General features: G+C 43.9%; 1 long non-coding RNA gene across 1 annotated transcript; it reads left to right on the forward strand.

The window, feature by feature from the left end:
• Positions 1-10,314: 10,314 nt before the first annotated feature.
• LOC141622000 (uncharacterized) lies at positions 10,315-10,783 on the forward strand. Its single transcript, XR_012532819.1, has 3 exons — positions 10,315-10,452; positions 10,541-10,633; positions 10,721-10,783. It is a non-coding gene; the product is annotated as an uncharacterized LOC141622000 (long non-coding RNA).
• The last annotated feature ends 889 nt before the right edge of the window (positions 10,784-11,672 follow it).

Raw genomic sequence — 11,672 nt, forward strand, 5'->3', positions numbered from 1 at the left:
CGAGAGTTTTTGATAGGCAATTAGGGTTTGTTTCTGGAGTTTAAAACTTGTAAGTGACGTTAGTATGTATGGAGAACTTAGAAGAATAAATGTATGGTAAAGGGGGGGTATTTATAAGGAGTTTCGAAGGGTAGAAGTAGGGCAACAAGCAGTCGGGCCTGTTTCGCATAGCTGCTGTCCATCAGCTATTTCGTGGGGTTTTTAGGGTTTGTATGGGGGGTTTGCTTGGTGGTTAAGCTAAGGTAATATGGGTAGGATATTAGGGTATGGTTTAGGGTTAATGGGCACGGGTTTAAGTGGTGTTTAGAGCGGGTTTTGGACTCGGGTTTGAGCACGCAAAACAGGGGGGGGGGGGGCTGCTTGTTATTTGCGGGCTGTTTATGGAGTATTTGGGACGGGAATTGGATGGGTTTTGTGGTGGGTTTAGTGATGGGTTGTTTGTAGGTAATGAGGGGCAAGAATTGGGTTGGTTGTGGCGGGTTTGGGTCAAGCTTTGAAGCGCACAAAACGGGTTGGAAAAGAGGAAGGGCTAACGCGGGTAAGGGGAAGTAGTTGGGCTGCTTTGTGTATGTTTGGGGCGAGATTTGGGACGTGGGTATGGGGGTTCGAACTGGGGTTGGATGGGTAGAGGCCTAGGTTGGTTAGTGTACTCGAGATTCGTGCCAACTCGTAAAGAAAACGGGCTCAAAAACCGAGCTATAATCGAGCTCCAAAACGCGTGGTTAAAACGAGTTTTCGATTTTCAAATTCGATTTTTCAAATCGATTAACACATTAAAATAAATGATTTTTCAAATCAAATATACTCATAAAATGATTTTTCAAATCAAATATTTATTTTATTTTCAATAAAATAAACTTGAGAAAATAAACTCAAAATAAAGTAAAATGAATTCACCTTAAAAAAGCTTTAATTTAAATATCATTTAAATTAATAAAATACTCCGTCGACAACGCACATTCTACATCGTAAAATGAACCCAAATAATGACAATGACAACTAATAAATACATGTGTCCTATCATCATCGAGTGTTTGTCGGGTTCTCTATAAATTCCAATATCGACGGATACGGGTATCTACAGAGCCCCCACTTTGACTGAGGCTTGGACAAGGCGAAAGTCAAAGTATACCCCAGGTCCCTTTCGACCTGAGGATTCTGCGGGTCGTTTATAGTCCATTAGACTTGCGTATATAAGCTCACTTGACCATAAGAAGAGATCATACCTGAAACTTCGCTGGGGATTGACTCTTGCTTCTGTTGTGTCAAATTATCGTTGTTGGTCGTCGACCCATAAAGTTGCATATATGATGGGTTGAGCCTTATCCTCGGGCGCCTACGTATCCGTTTCTAACGGAATCAAACCCGCGTCGTAGTTCGGCAGCTGCTGACACATGCCCAAAGTTTATCATCTGCTGGCGTATGTCCAAAATTCATCATCTGCTGACATTTGCCCAAAATTTATCATCTGCTGGCGCTTGTCCGAATAGGACGAGACTTTCCAAGGAGGTTGTCGCCGCTTTCATCATTTGCTTTCAGCTACGGAATTCTTCCATTTCATACTCTTGTATTGAATTGAATTCTTGGTGGATGTCATCCTTTACATCCTGATAATGGTCTCTGAAGCCAACGGCTTCAGAGCCCCCAATTTGCAATGGCTCTAAAGTCGAAGACTTTAGATCCCACAGTTGAAGCATATCCTGCTATATTTGAAACACAAAACGCACTAGCAATAATCATCACATAAGCACATTTGGATCATCGATCTTAAAATTAGATTATTTGAAAGACTGGGTCATCGACCCGAAAATTGAATTTGAAAATTTTGAATAATTGGGCCATCGACCCGAAGTTTAAATTTTACATCACTTGGTATGTTGGGCCATCGACCCTTCAAAAATTGAGTTTGAAATTTTGAATTTCGAAAGATTGGGGTCATCGACCTGAAAAGATTCCACTACTTGGATCATCTATGCATGATTCGCAAAAAGTTTTTGAAATTTCGGAATTCTGAAATCTTTGGCATTTTGAAATCGAACCTTGATGGGTGAGCATGAAATACGACTCAGACATTCCGTATGTCCCGTAAACAACGTGGGCGTAGCCCGCTACCGTAAAACAAAAAAGGAAAATAAAACCGTAAGTGTGCACGGGTTGTAATTCAAATATTGACTTGCTGGGGGTAGAAATGTAAATTGGCCATTCTGGCGCCAAAAGACGACAAATGGGAATCACAAGGTCGTCGAACTTGGGACGGAGATATCGTATGGCATGGGCGTGCTCCCGAGGGCACATGGGAATCAAGATCACTTGGCATTGACAAGGTGGATTAAACTCACAGAGCAACAACGTTGGCTTCGCCCAGACACTAAACAAAGACTGATTTTATGAGAACAGTTTGACATCACACATCACTCTTGTTGGGAACATTCTGCCACTCTTCTCCTCGCCTCCTTTCTTTTCAGCGAGTTTTTTCATCATTTCTTGCCACCGCCTTCTTTCTTTTCAGCGGGCTTTTACTTTTTCCTTCCACGCCTTCTTTCTTTTCAGCGGGTTTTTCATATTTTCTGTTCCCAACACAAACCTACATCTATATGACTCGGCATCTTTGCCTAAACCGTTCGATAAAGCTCATTCTGAGACTTGATACTATTCATCTGAACCTATATCCTTATCCTAGCCTACATCGAGTGCTAAGACTGACTCAAACAAAGGTGGCTTCATTTGGACTTGGTTAAGACCCGTAAGAAACCGACAAGATGACAACTTGGTTGATGGGTGGATTGAATCCCTTATTCTGAAAGATTGCCTACGTATTCGCGTGGAGCGAAATCAAATCCGACGTAGTTCGATCTTGGTGCATAAACATGGCATTTTGATTGTGTGTACACACTCAAAGGTTTCACCTAAGGTATCATGTCGTATCCCATTCTAGCCTGTAAGGTACCGTTAAATCCCGTGTTTGGGGTTAGGTGTAAAAGGCTTGGATCTTTTGGGATGTGGAGCTTGGTAATACAAGTTGGAATGGTTAACCATCATTCTGAAGGTTTGTTTTGTGGTGCTAAGGCCAAGGGCTATGGCTGCTGATGTGGTTGGAATGGGTGTCTCGGGTTTGATGAACCACTAGTGCAAATGGGTTGAAAAATGATGTGGGTTCAAATTTCCAAGTCTGGACCCTAAAGGCTGGGTGTAACAACACAAGCGGAATGATTCTCAAAATTCCTGACTATCCCTTGTAACTGTCTCAGGAAGGACTTAGAGGGTAAAGAGGTTACTACTGACGCTTTTGGGCTTCGCCCATTGAACTTCAACTATGGGTACTTGACTTGACTTATGGCTTCCGTAACTTCGACATCCAACCAAAAGCATTCCGCAATAACTTCAACAGCTTTTTTCTTTTTTCTTTTTCTTTCATCTTTTTTTCATTTTTCTTTTTTTTTTTCATTTTTTCATTTTTCCAAATTTTCTCTTTTTCTCATTTTTCATTCTTTTTCATCTTTTTTCTCTCTTTGAAAATGATCTTCTATTCATTCTCTTAGTCATAAATGGATACACCTTGAAAACTGGGCTTCGCCAACTAATTTGAGTAGGAACTAACAATTCCTTGTTAGAACGGGTTGATATCTTCTCTCTTCGAGATGGGATGATTTTGTTGGGGAAAAGGCTTGCCTTCCATCATCGATAGGGGAAACAAGGAGCTAGTCCGGGTTTGTCATAGAATCATCTAAAAGCTTGTCACAAACATTGGTTCTGATGGAGGTATTCTACCGCCAGACATGGAATAGGTAAAGGAATCAAACACAGGATCCTAGTGTACCTTACATTTTGAAACGAGACATATTTCCACCCCATGGATGCCTTTGAGTGTGTTGTGCGTTTTATCATATTTTGGAATGATTGAGGATTGGAAACAAGACATATTTGGAAATTAACTGCAACTTTTATTGGAAAGGCAATTGCTTAACAGACTCAAAGGAACGATTCCTAGGACACACCCTAGGTCATCGCGGGACAAACGACTCAACTTCAAGAAAAGAAAGTCCTAGACTCGACTCGACTAAGAAAAGAAAACAGATCCCGACTCATAATTTTTCAAATCTGGTCTTGAGCTTTCCTTTGTTCAGTTGTCAACTTAGATGCTCGGCTCTTGTCCTTGATCCCCGTGGACATGGGCCACGGGGGCGCTTGGGAACGAACAAGCGTTTGCATTTGTATGGAGTCGCCACCAATTTTTATGGGAAATTGGAACCGTTCGAGTACCTCGCGTCATGTCAAGACACAAAGTAGAGACATGAACACTAAGCAATCGTTACCCTTAGCATTCTATGTCTAGAATGACTCTCGTGGATGCCAATGAACACGGGTGTTCACAGATATCTGGAGTAAGGGGTGAGGGTACGTATTAGGAAGCTCTTTTGATCGAACACCTAATCCCGCCCGCCTCGATAGCGGCCTCTACTAATGATTAGGGAAATTATTCGTACTTGATATATCGTCGATTATATGCATGCAATGCAACATCCAAGTTTTAATCCTAACATGTGAATATTAGGCTAAGTCGGTAGACAATTAATTTAATCATGCAATTGGGTCAAAGTAGGATTTAATGCTCAATTATATGGGAAGGCATAAAAATGATACGAGAAATAAATACAATAAAAGAAACTTACAATAAATATAAATTACATTAATTACAAAGGAATAGGCGATTTATGTCGAAAATACCTTTTAAAACGGATAATTTGAGAAAAAAAGAATAAAAGAATAAAATAAACTAACGAACAGGAATTAGCGTGATATTACTGATAATAGTTAGTTAATACGTGAACTAATTAAACTAGGTCAAGGCAGAAACGGAGTTGGGACGTAACTCGGCCAGAACAGCAAATGAGCTGCGTCCTTTGGAATAGCGCGCGCGACGCCGCGTCCTGTTCCTTGGCTCGCCGTCGTGAAGCCGTAATTGCAAGCCGTTAATGTTAATTGATGATTTAATGATTAATTAAATTATTTACTCGGATGAAAGTGATTAATAGGTTATTTAACAAATGAATGGGTCATGAAAATAATAAAATATGGATGAGACGGATGCAAACGAATTAATTACAAGATGGAATAATGACAGAAGTGAAAAATATTAATGAGTCAAACAAATTAATTCAATCAATTAAGTTAGATACGATGGATTAATGACGAATATACGACGAACATGCTAATAAGCAGATGAAAACTATATCAAAGACGAATTCCAGAAACCCAATATGAACAAATTGAATCTCTACAACCCGGAATTGAATTTAATGACAAAAACCCGCAAATATTGGATTATTAGGGATTTGAGTCGGATTTGTGATGATTAAAGCATGTTAAAGATGATGATTAATGTAATACATGTGAATTATATACTTATTATGGCGAAGAATAAACAAACAAATGAAACAATCAAAAGGATTTTGGAACGAATAATAGAGGACGAACGAAGAAGAAAGGAAGCAGGAACTGCGGCAGCCTCACGAAGAGGCGCAGCAGGAACTGCGCTCCTTTGAAGAGGCGCAGCAGTTGCTGCGTCCTTTCTCGACGGTTATCTACTGGAAATCCGTAAAAAGTGGTTTTAAAGCATGGTTTTAGAAATCGGTTTTAATGGTATTTTCGACATAAACCTTACAATTGTGATTATACAATAAATAAATACAATAAATAAAGAGAGATTATACACCCTCAGACTTACATGTTGACGAAACGAGAAGGACTAAGATATCGATTAGTGATGCTCGACGCGAATGCAAAGAAAGTGCCCTCGTAAGAGGAAAACGATTAATTAATTAAGTTGATTATTGTGTAGTTGGTCAAATTGGTCGGTCATGCAAACGGAGAGGCTGGTACTCAGAAGGATCCGAGCTTACGTGGTCGAAAGTTCAAGCACGTAGACGCCAAAAAGTAAGAACAAAGTCTAGAATGCAAAGGGAGAAGAGAAGGGCGGACACTCGGGTGAGAAATATGAGGAGCGAAAGCTCCTATTTATACTAATCACGTGAAGGAATTAGGGTTTCGGAGACTCTTTGGAAGTGTATCTCAGAAAGATATGAAAAAGATACGAGAAACATGCAGAAAAGGGCCTGGGAAGAGGCGCGCAGAAGCCCATCGCGTCTCTTGGAAGAGGCGCAAAGACCGCCGCGCGTCTGTTTCCCAAGTGGTTTCCTCCTGCAGAAGAAAGATTTATGTGTTTGAGTTATGGTAGGACGGAAATAATCCGGTTTTTTCCTTAATATCTTATGTGAATATTACGGGAAATTGCTTACTAAAAGATAAAATTTATGAAATATGGAATAGAAATATCCGGAACATTCCAGAACATTCTGACTCGGGATTTAACGGTTATCAGAAAATGGAGACGGTTTTAGGCCCGGACTCCGAATGTACTCTAATTACTGTCAAAACGACCGTATCGGGACGTAGATGACAACTAAGAGGTAAACATTAATATTTGAGCAATCACTTGACGATAATCTTACGAACTGTCACAAATCATTCCGCGTATCAAACATGCGGCCCAATCATCACCGGGTGGTTTGCGGGAGGTGCAGAAATGAGGTATCTACAGAGCCCTCACTTTGACTGAGGCTTGGACAAGGCAAAAGTCAAAGTATAGCCATCAGGTCAATCGAAGATTACAACCTGACGACTATGGCGACGCGAGGCGACTCAAGGGGTCTGAGCCAAGGACCTGTCGTCAGGAACATTTTAGAGTCTGTCGACTATCGGGGAGGGTCGTTTAAAGTCCATTAGACTACGTAAGGAGGATCGCCAGCCATAAGGAGAGACCATACCTGAGACTTCTTTCTCGAGATGCTTCTGGAGGTGCGTAGGAGCTAAGGTTGAGCATGGGAGCTAAGGGTAAGACCTAAAGGATACATAAGGATTGGTACTAGGGTGTGGGACCCTAAAGGAAAGCATCGTCGGGAAGGAGGCCTAAAGTAAGTTCAACTTAAGGGTAGTTAAAGCTTGGGTATAGGAACTCTATTGGTTTGAGAACTTGAAGGCTTATGAACCTAAAAGGATTGGGATCCTATAGTTAGAAAGTCCTAATTTCGGGTTTACGAACCTAAAAAAAAGAAGGTTTTGGGGTTTGGGAACTTCTGGAGAACGACACCCTTGTCGCACTCCGCGGGGACACAGGCGGGAACTGCTGAGAGGAAAACTGCTTTGGGTAGTCTTCGGGAAATAATTGCGAGTAGCAGGACACAGGCGGGAACTGCTGGGAGGAAATCTGCTTAGGAAGATCGTCAATCCTTACGTCTTGAGAGAGACAGTATGTCCGCTTACTCTCGCTAGAGACACGATTGGGAATTATTCTTCTCGTCATGAGAGGGAAAGTATATCCGCTTACTCTCGCTGGAGACATAATGAAGGTGTGTCGAATTCTGTGAGGGAACCAATGCTCGTTGCGACAAGCAGAAGGTCTTGGAATGAATGAATAATACGCAACAGTCTGCTGCGGGCTTGGAAATGCGGGCCGGAACGAAAGAAAATCGCCAAACGGACCAAAAGAATGAAAATAACATCGGGGAAGAGGCGCACCAAAGATGGGCCCACAAATAATGAACTCATAACGAATTTTTGAAAATTCGTATGGAGGGAACGAAAGGAAGAGGCGCAGCGAGAGCTGCGTCTCTTGGAAGAGGCGCAGCGCCTGCTGCGTCTATTCCCCAATTTGGTTTTCCTGCGTAAAAACGCGAAAATCAGGAGGCTTCGTTCATTTTTATTCGAAACACAAATCACTCATTTATCTCTCAAATCTTCACCATTTCCGCCAAGATTTGATTCAAAAGCTCGCATTAATCATGACTAATCGAGGTATGTGTCTCAATCTTGCATTAATCTTCTACATTTGTCCAATTTTGAGCCGAAAAACCTAGGGTTTATGACCCTTTCGATCGAAAATTTGGGGCTTTTCCCCCAAATGAATTTGCCTTGTCAAATTGACATTATAAATGGATAGTAGGTAGTGTTAGTAACATAACCATGTATTTGTTTCGAATTTTCATCAAGTTTTGAGCCTTTGAGTGAATTTTGAGACGGTTTCACAGCTGAGCCGTAAATTGCTTCGAAAGTAGCCTTAGGAATGCCCATTTGCGATGAAACTTGATATTTGGGATCCTTGAATGATGGGTAAACTTTCTACCATCTCGAAATTTTGGTTTGTGACAGCTTTTTCAGGACACTTTTCAAGGGCATAATCGCCATTATAGCGAAATGCTGTCGAAATTTCGACTCGAACCCGGAACTAGGCTTCGAATTAGGCTTGACTTGACCCAATTTATCACATGAGTGGTCGGGTAGGTGGGAATATGGCCAAGGATGGCAAAAAAAAGATCGGCTTCGGGGCTTCCGAAGGCTCGAAAATCCCTTAACCAAGGTTTGTCGTCATGTGACGTGGCCTAAACTTGCTTTAATATTGCAGGTGATGAGGCTTCTACTTCTGGGAGAGCTCCCATGGAGATCGACGCTGCCACTGTCGAGGAGGCTATGGAGCAGGCCTTCACCGCCGCGGTGATGGCTGCTGGGGACGAGGCTCACGAGGAGGAGGCTGTCGAGGAGGAGGAGGCCCCGAGACGGGCCAACGTCGAACGAGGAGGTCGTCAGCTGAGAGGAGCTCCTGCGTGGGCTGAGACTTGGGAGAGCAGTCACCTGGTGTGGGCTGCAGAGGGTCACCTGTCCTACAGGACGGTGAAGAGTTTGGTAAATAGGAATGCACTACTCATTACTCATCCTCTTTCGTTCATTTGTCCAAATTTCCTTCAAATTTCATTCAAAACTAAAGATAGCTTTGTTTCAAATCATAATAGGAGGCCGGGAACATCAGGTCGTTCTCGGGTTACACGACAGCGATGGAGCACTACGAGCGGCTGTCGGCGGAGGAGAGGGCCATGATCGAGCGTGGAGCGTTCGGTCCTTTGGTTCAGGTCTGGAGGGATATCGCGAAGAGGAACTTGCGGGCTAACCTTAGCCTGGTCCTTGCTTTCTTGGACCGATTCTGGGACACGACTTCCACGTTTCACATGCCTTTTGGTGAGGTGGGAGTCACTTTGGAGGACTACGGCATGATTTCTGGTCTGTCGTGCGGGACCGAGGAGGTGGTGTGGCCGGAGACTGCCATGAGGGCGGACTCGGCCGAGGCGAGGAGATTGATCGGCTGGAACTTGTCGCCGAAGGCTGTTACAGTGCCGGGTTTGATACCCAGTTCCTACGTTCGAGACTACTTTGCGGGGAAGACCCCGGCGCTGGTGACGATTGATGGGAGGGAGACGGCTCCTCCTCCCTGTACAGCTGAGCAGAGGGCTCGTCTGTGGCTCTGGTGGTTTCTGTCTTCGATTTACCTCGGAGACAAGGGCGAGAGGCTGTCGACGAAGCTTCTTCCCTTCCTTTCTGACCTGAGTTCCCTAGGACGTTGGGACTGGGTCACTGCTGGTTTCGCGGTCCTCATCCGCTTCATGAGGGCCATGGTTCGTCCGGAGTTGATGGAGAAGGGGACTTCTCCTGGTGCTGTCGGACCTGGACTACTGCTGGAGGTATGAACCTACCTTTAGACCAAAGTAAATTCCTTTTCTTTATCAAATTACGAAAGATCGTCATTGATTATTTTGCTTTACAGGCGTGGGTGTACTCCTACTTCCCGAGCCTCGCGCCCAAGAGGACGGAGCCGCTGGAGAGGGCCTATCCCGTGGTGAGGGATTGGGTGATGTGCCGGACGAAGAGCAAGCGTTCTTCTCACACCGTCTACCGGCGGGACGTGAACGCTCTTCAGCTGAGCAGCGTGAGCCTCTCACTTATATTTGCTCATGCTTCTTATATTTGCTTTTAAGTTGATCGTAGGAATGATCCTTTCTTTATCTTGTCACAGTGGGTGCCCCGACCTTGGGTGGAGTACGCTGGAGCGCCTCCTTTTGTGGCTGAGGTCCTTCGACCTAGGAGCTCGGGCCGACTGCTGTTGAGGACGTCGATGGGTCCTGTGTGGTACTTGGGCGAGCGCTTAGCTCGTCACTGCTCGCGGGGCGTGTTGACGGTTCCCGTCGATCCTCCCAGGACGATGTTTAAGGAGGCTTCTGAGGCCGAGAGGGAGGCGGACTTGGCTGGTGCCAGTGGTGACGCCCTTCTTCTTCCTGGTGAGGACTACTCGGCGTTCCTTTACGGGAGATTGGCGTACTGGCCGGTAGTGGTGAGTATCTTTTATTTTTCCTTTTGATTTGATTTTTTGAGAATGATTAAAGATCATCGATTGATGAGAACCATTTATCTTTGCAGGAGGTCGAGGCGGCGGGCATCGAGCCCCCAGAGTACCCCGAGACCCTCGAGTACACTGACGCGACCGGGAGGACGACGATCTCCGAGCTGCGTGACTTTGACGTAGCCGTGACGGATGCTGGCCTGGACGATTGGCAGCATCTGATTCGGAGGGTGAGCCTCTAATTTATATATCCTTTGTGTAAGAACACATTTGGTTGAGTTTGTTCAATTGTTTGACAATTTCTTTTTGAAAATGCAGGTTGCGCCGTCTCGGTTTGTGGCGTTGTGGAGGGTGGCCAACCGGCTGCGAGCTACTGCCGTCGAGGCACTTGTCGGCGGTCGAGGTCGTCAGGTATGAACCTTACACCTGTTTCCATTTTTGATTTTTGATTTTCTAATTTTGCTTGAATTGATTGACATGAGCCAATTTATCGTTTAGGGTGACCGCGAGCTGGAGCGAGAGTTGACCCAGTCTCGGGAGGAGACAGCTCGCGTGTTGAGGGAGCTCGAGGTTCGGGATGCCGAGATCGCCGCTCTTGTGGCGAGAGTTGCAGAGTTGGAGGGCGCCCAGCAGTAGTTTTGTGTAGCTTTTTTGTTTGTTGGATGTGTCTTGTACATTTGTACATTGGGACTATCATTTTGAACATTTTTGGACTTTTGTTTTGGGGCTCGAGCCCCCAGTTTGTACATTTCCTCCGTTTGGTATATATACGATGGCCTGAGTGCCCTTTGCCGGGTTGTGTTGCTTGTATCTCCGCAGTTAGTTTCGAACAGGTTTGGTAGATGATGGTTTACGCCGTCATGCTGCCGAAATTTACATAGAAAAAACACGCAAAGCATACATTTTTATATACATATGGCCTTAATTAGCGCAAAATGAGAGACTCAAAAGAACGCGAAAAATGCAAAAATTTTGCCGGAAATGACCGGACGGTAGGGAGGGTTACCCCCTAAAAAAAGAAAAAAAAGAAATCTATAAGTTTAGAAATGAAATTAAAGAATAGAAATCAATATATACAAGTTGAAATTAAAATGCAAATTATTTCCTAAAATGAAAGTGAAATTTATTTCCTAAAATGAAAATATACAAGTGTGATATAGTGGCAGAAATGTCGATGTCGCCTCGAAATGCGTGCCCGCGAAATTAGGAAACCTGAAACATGGTAATCTTCCCGTATTTACCAAAATAATAACCTGTAGGAATAGGAAATTATTCGTTATGGAATTAGGAAAGATCCAACGCGGAAAATCACAGAAGTGAAGCTCAGGAAGAGGCGCAGCATGAGCTGCGTCCCTTTGAAGAGGCGCAGCAGGTGCTGCGCCTGTTCCCAGGTTGTTCCGTTCTGACAGATTTTTGGAAACAGCAATTAGTATAAATAGAAACGTTGATG

The sequence above is a fragment of the Silene latifolia genome, chromosome X, assembly GCF_048544455.1.
Source record: "Silene latifolia isolate original U9 population chromosome X, ASM4854445v1, whole genome shotgun sequence".
Taxonomy (NCBI): Eukaryota; Viridiplantae; Streptophyta; class Magnoliopsida; order Caryophyllales; family Caryophyllaceae; genus Silene; species Silene latifolia.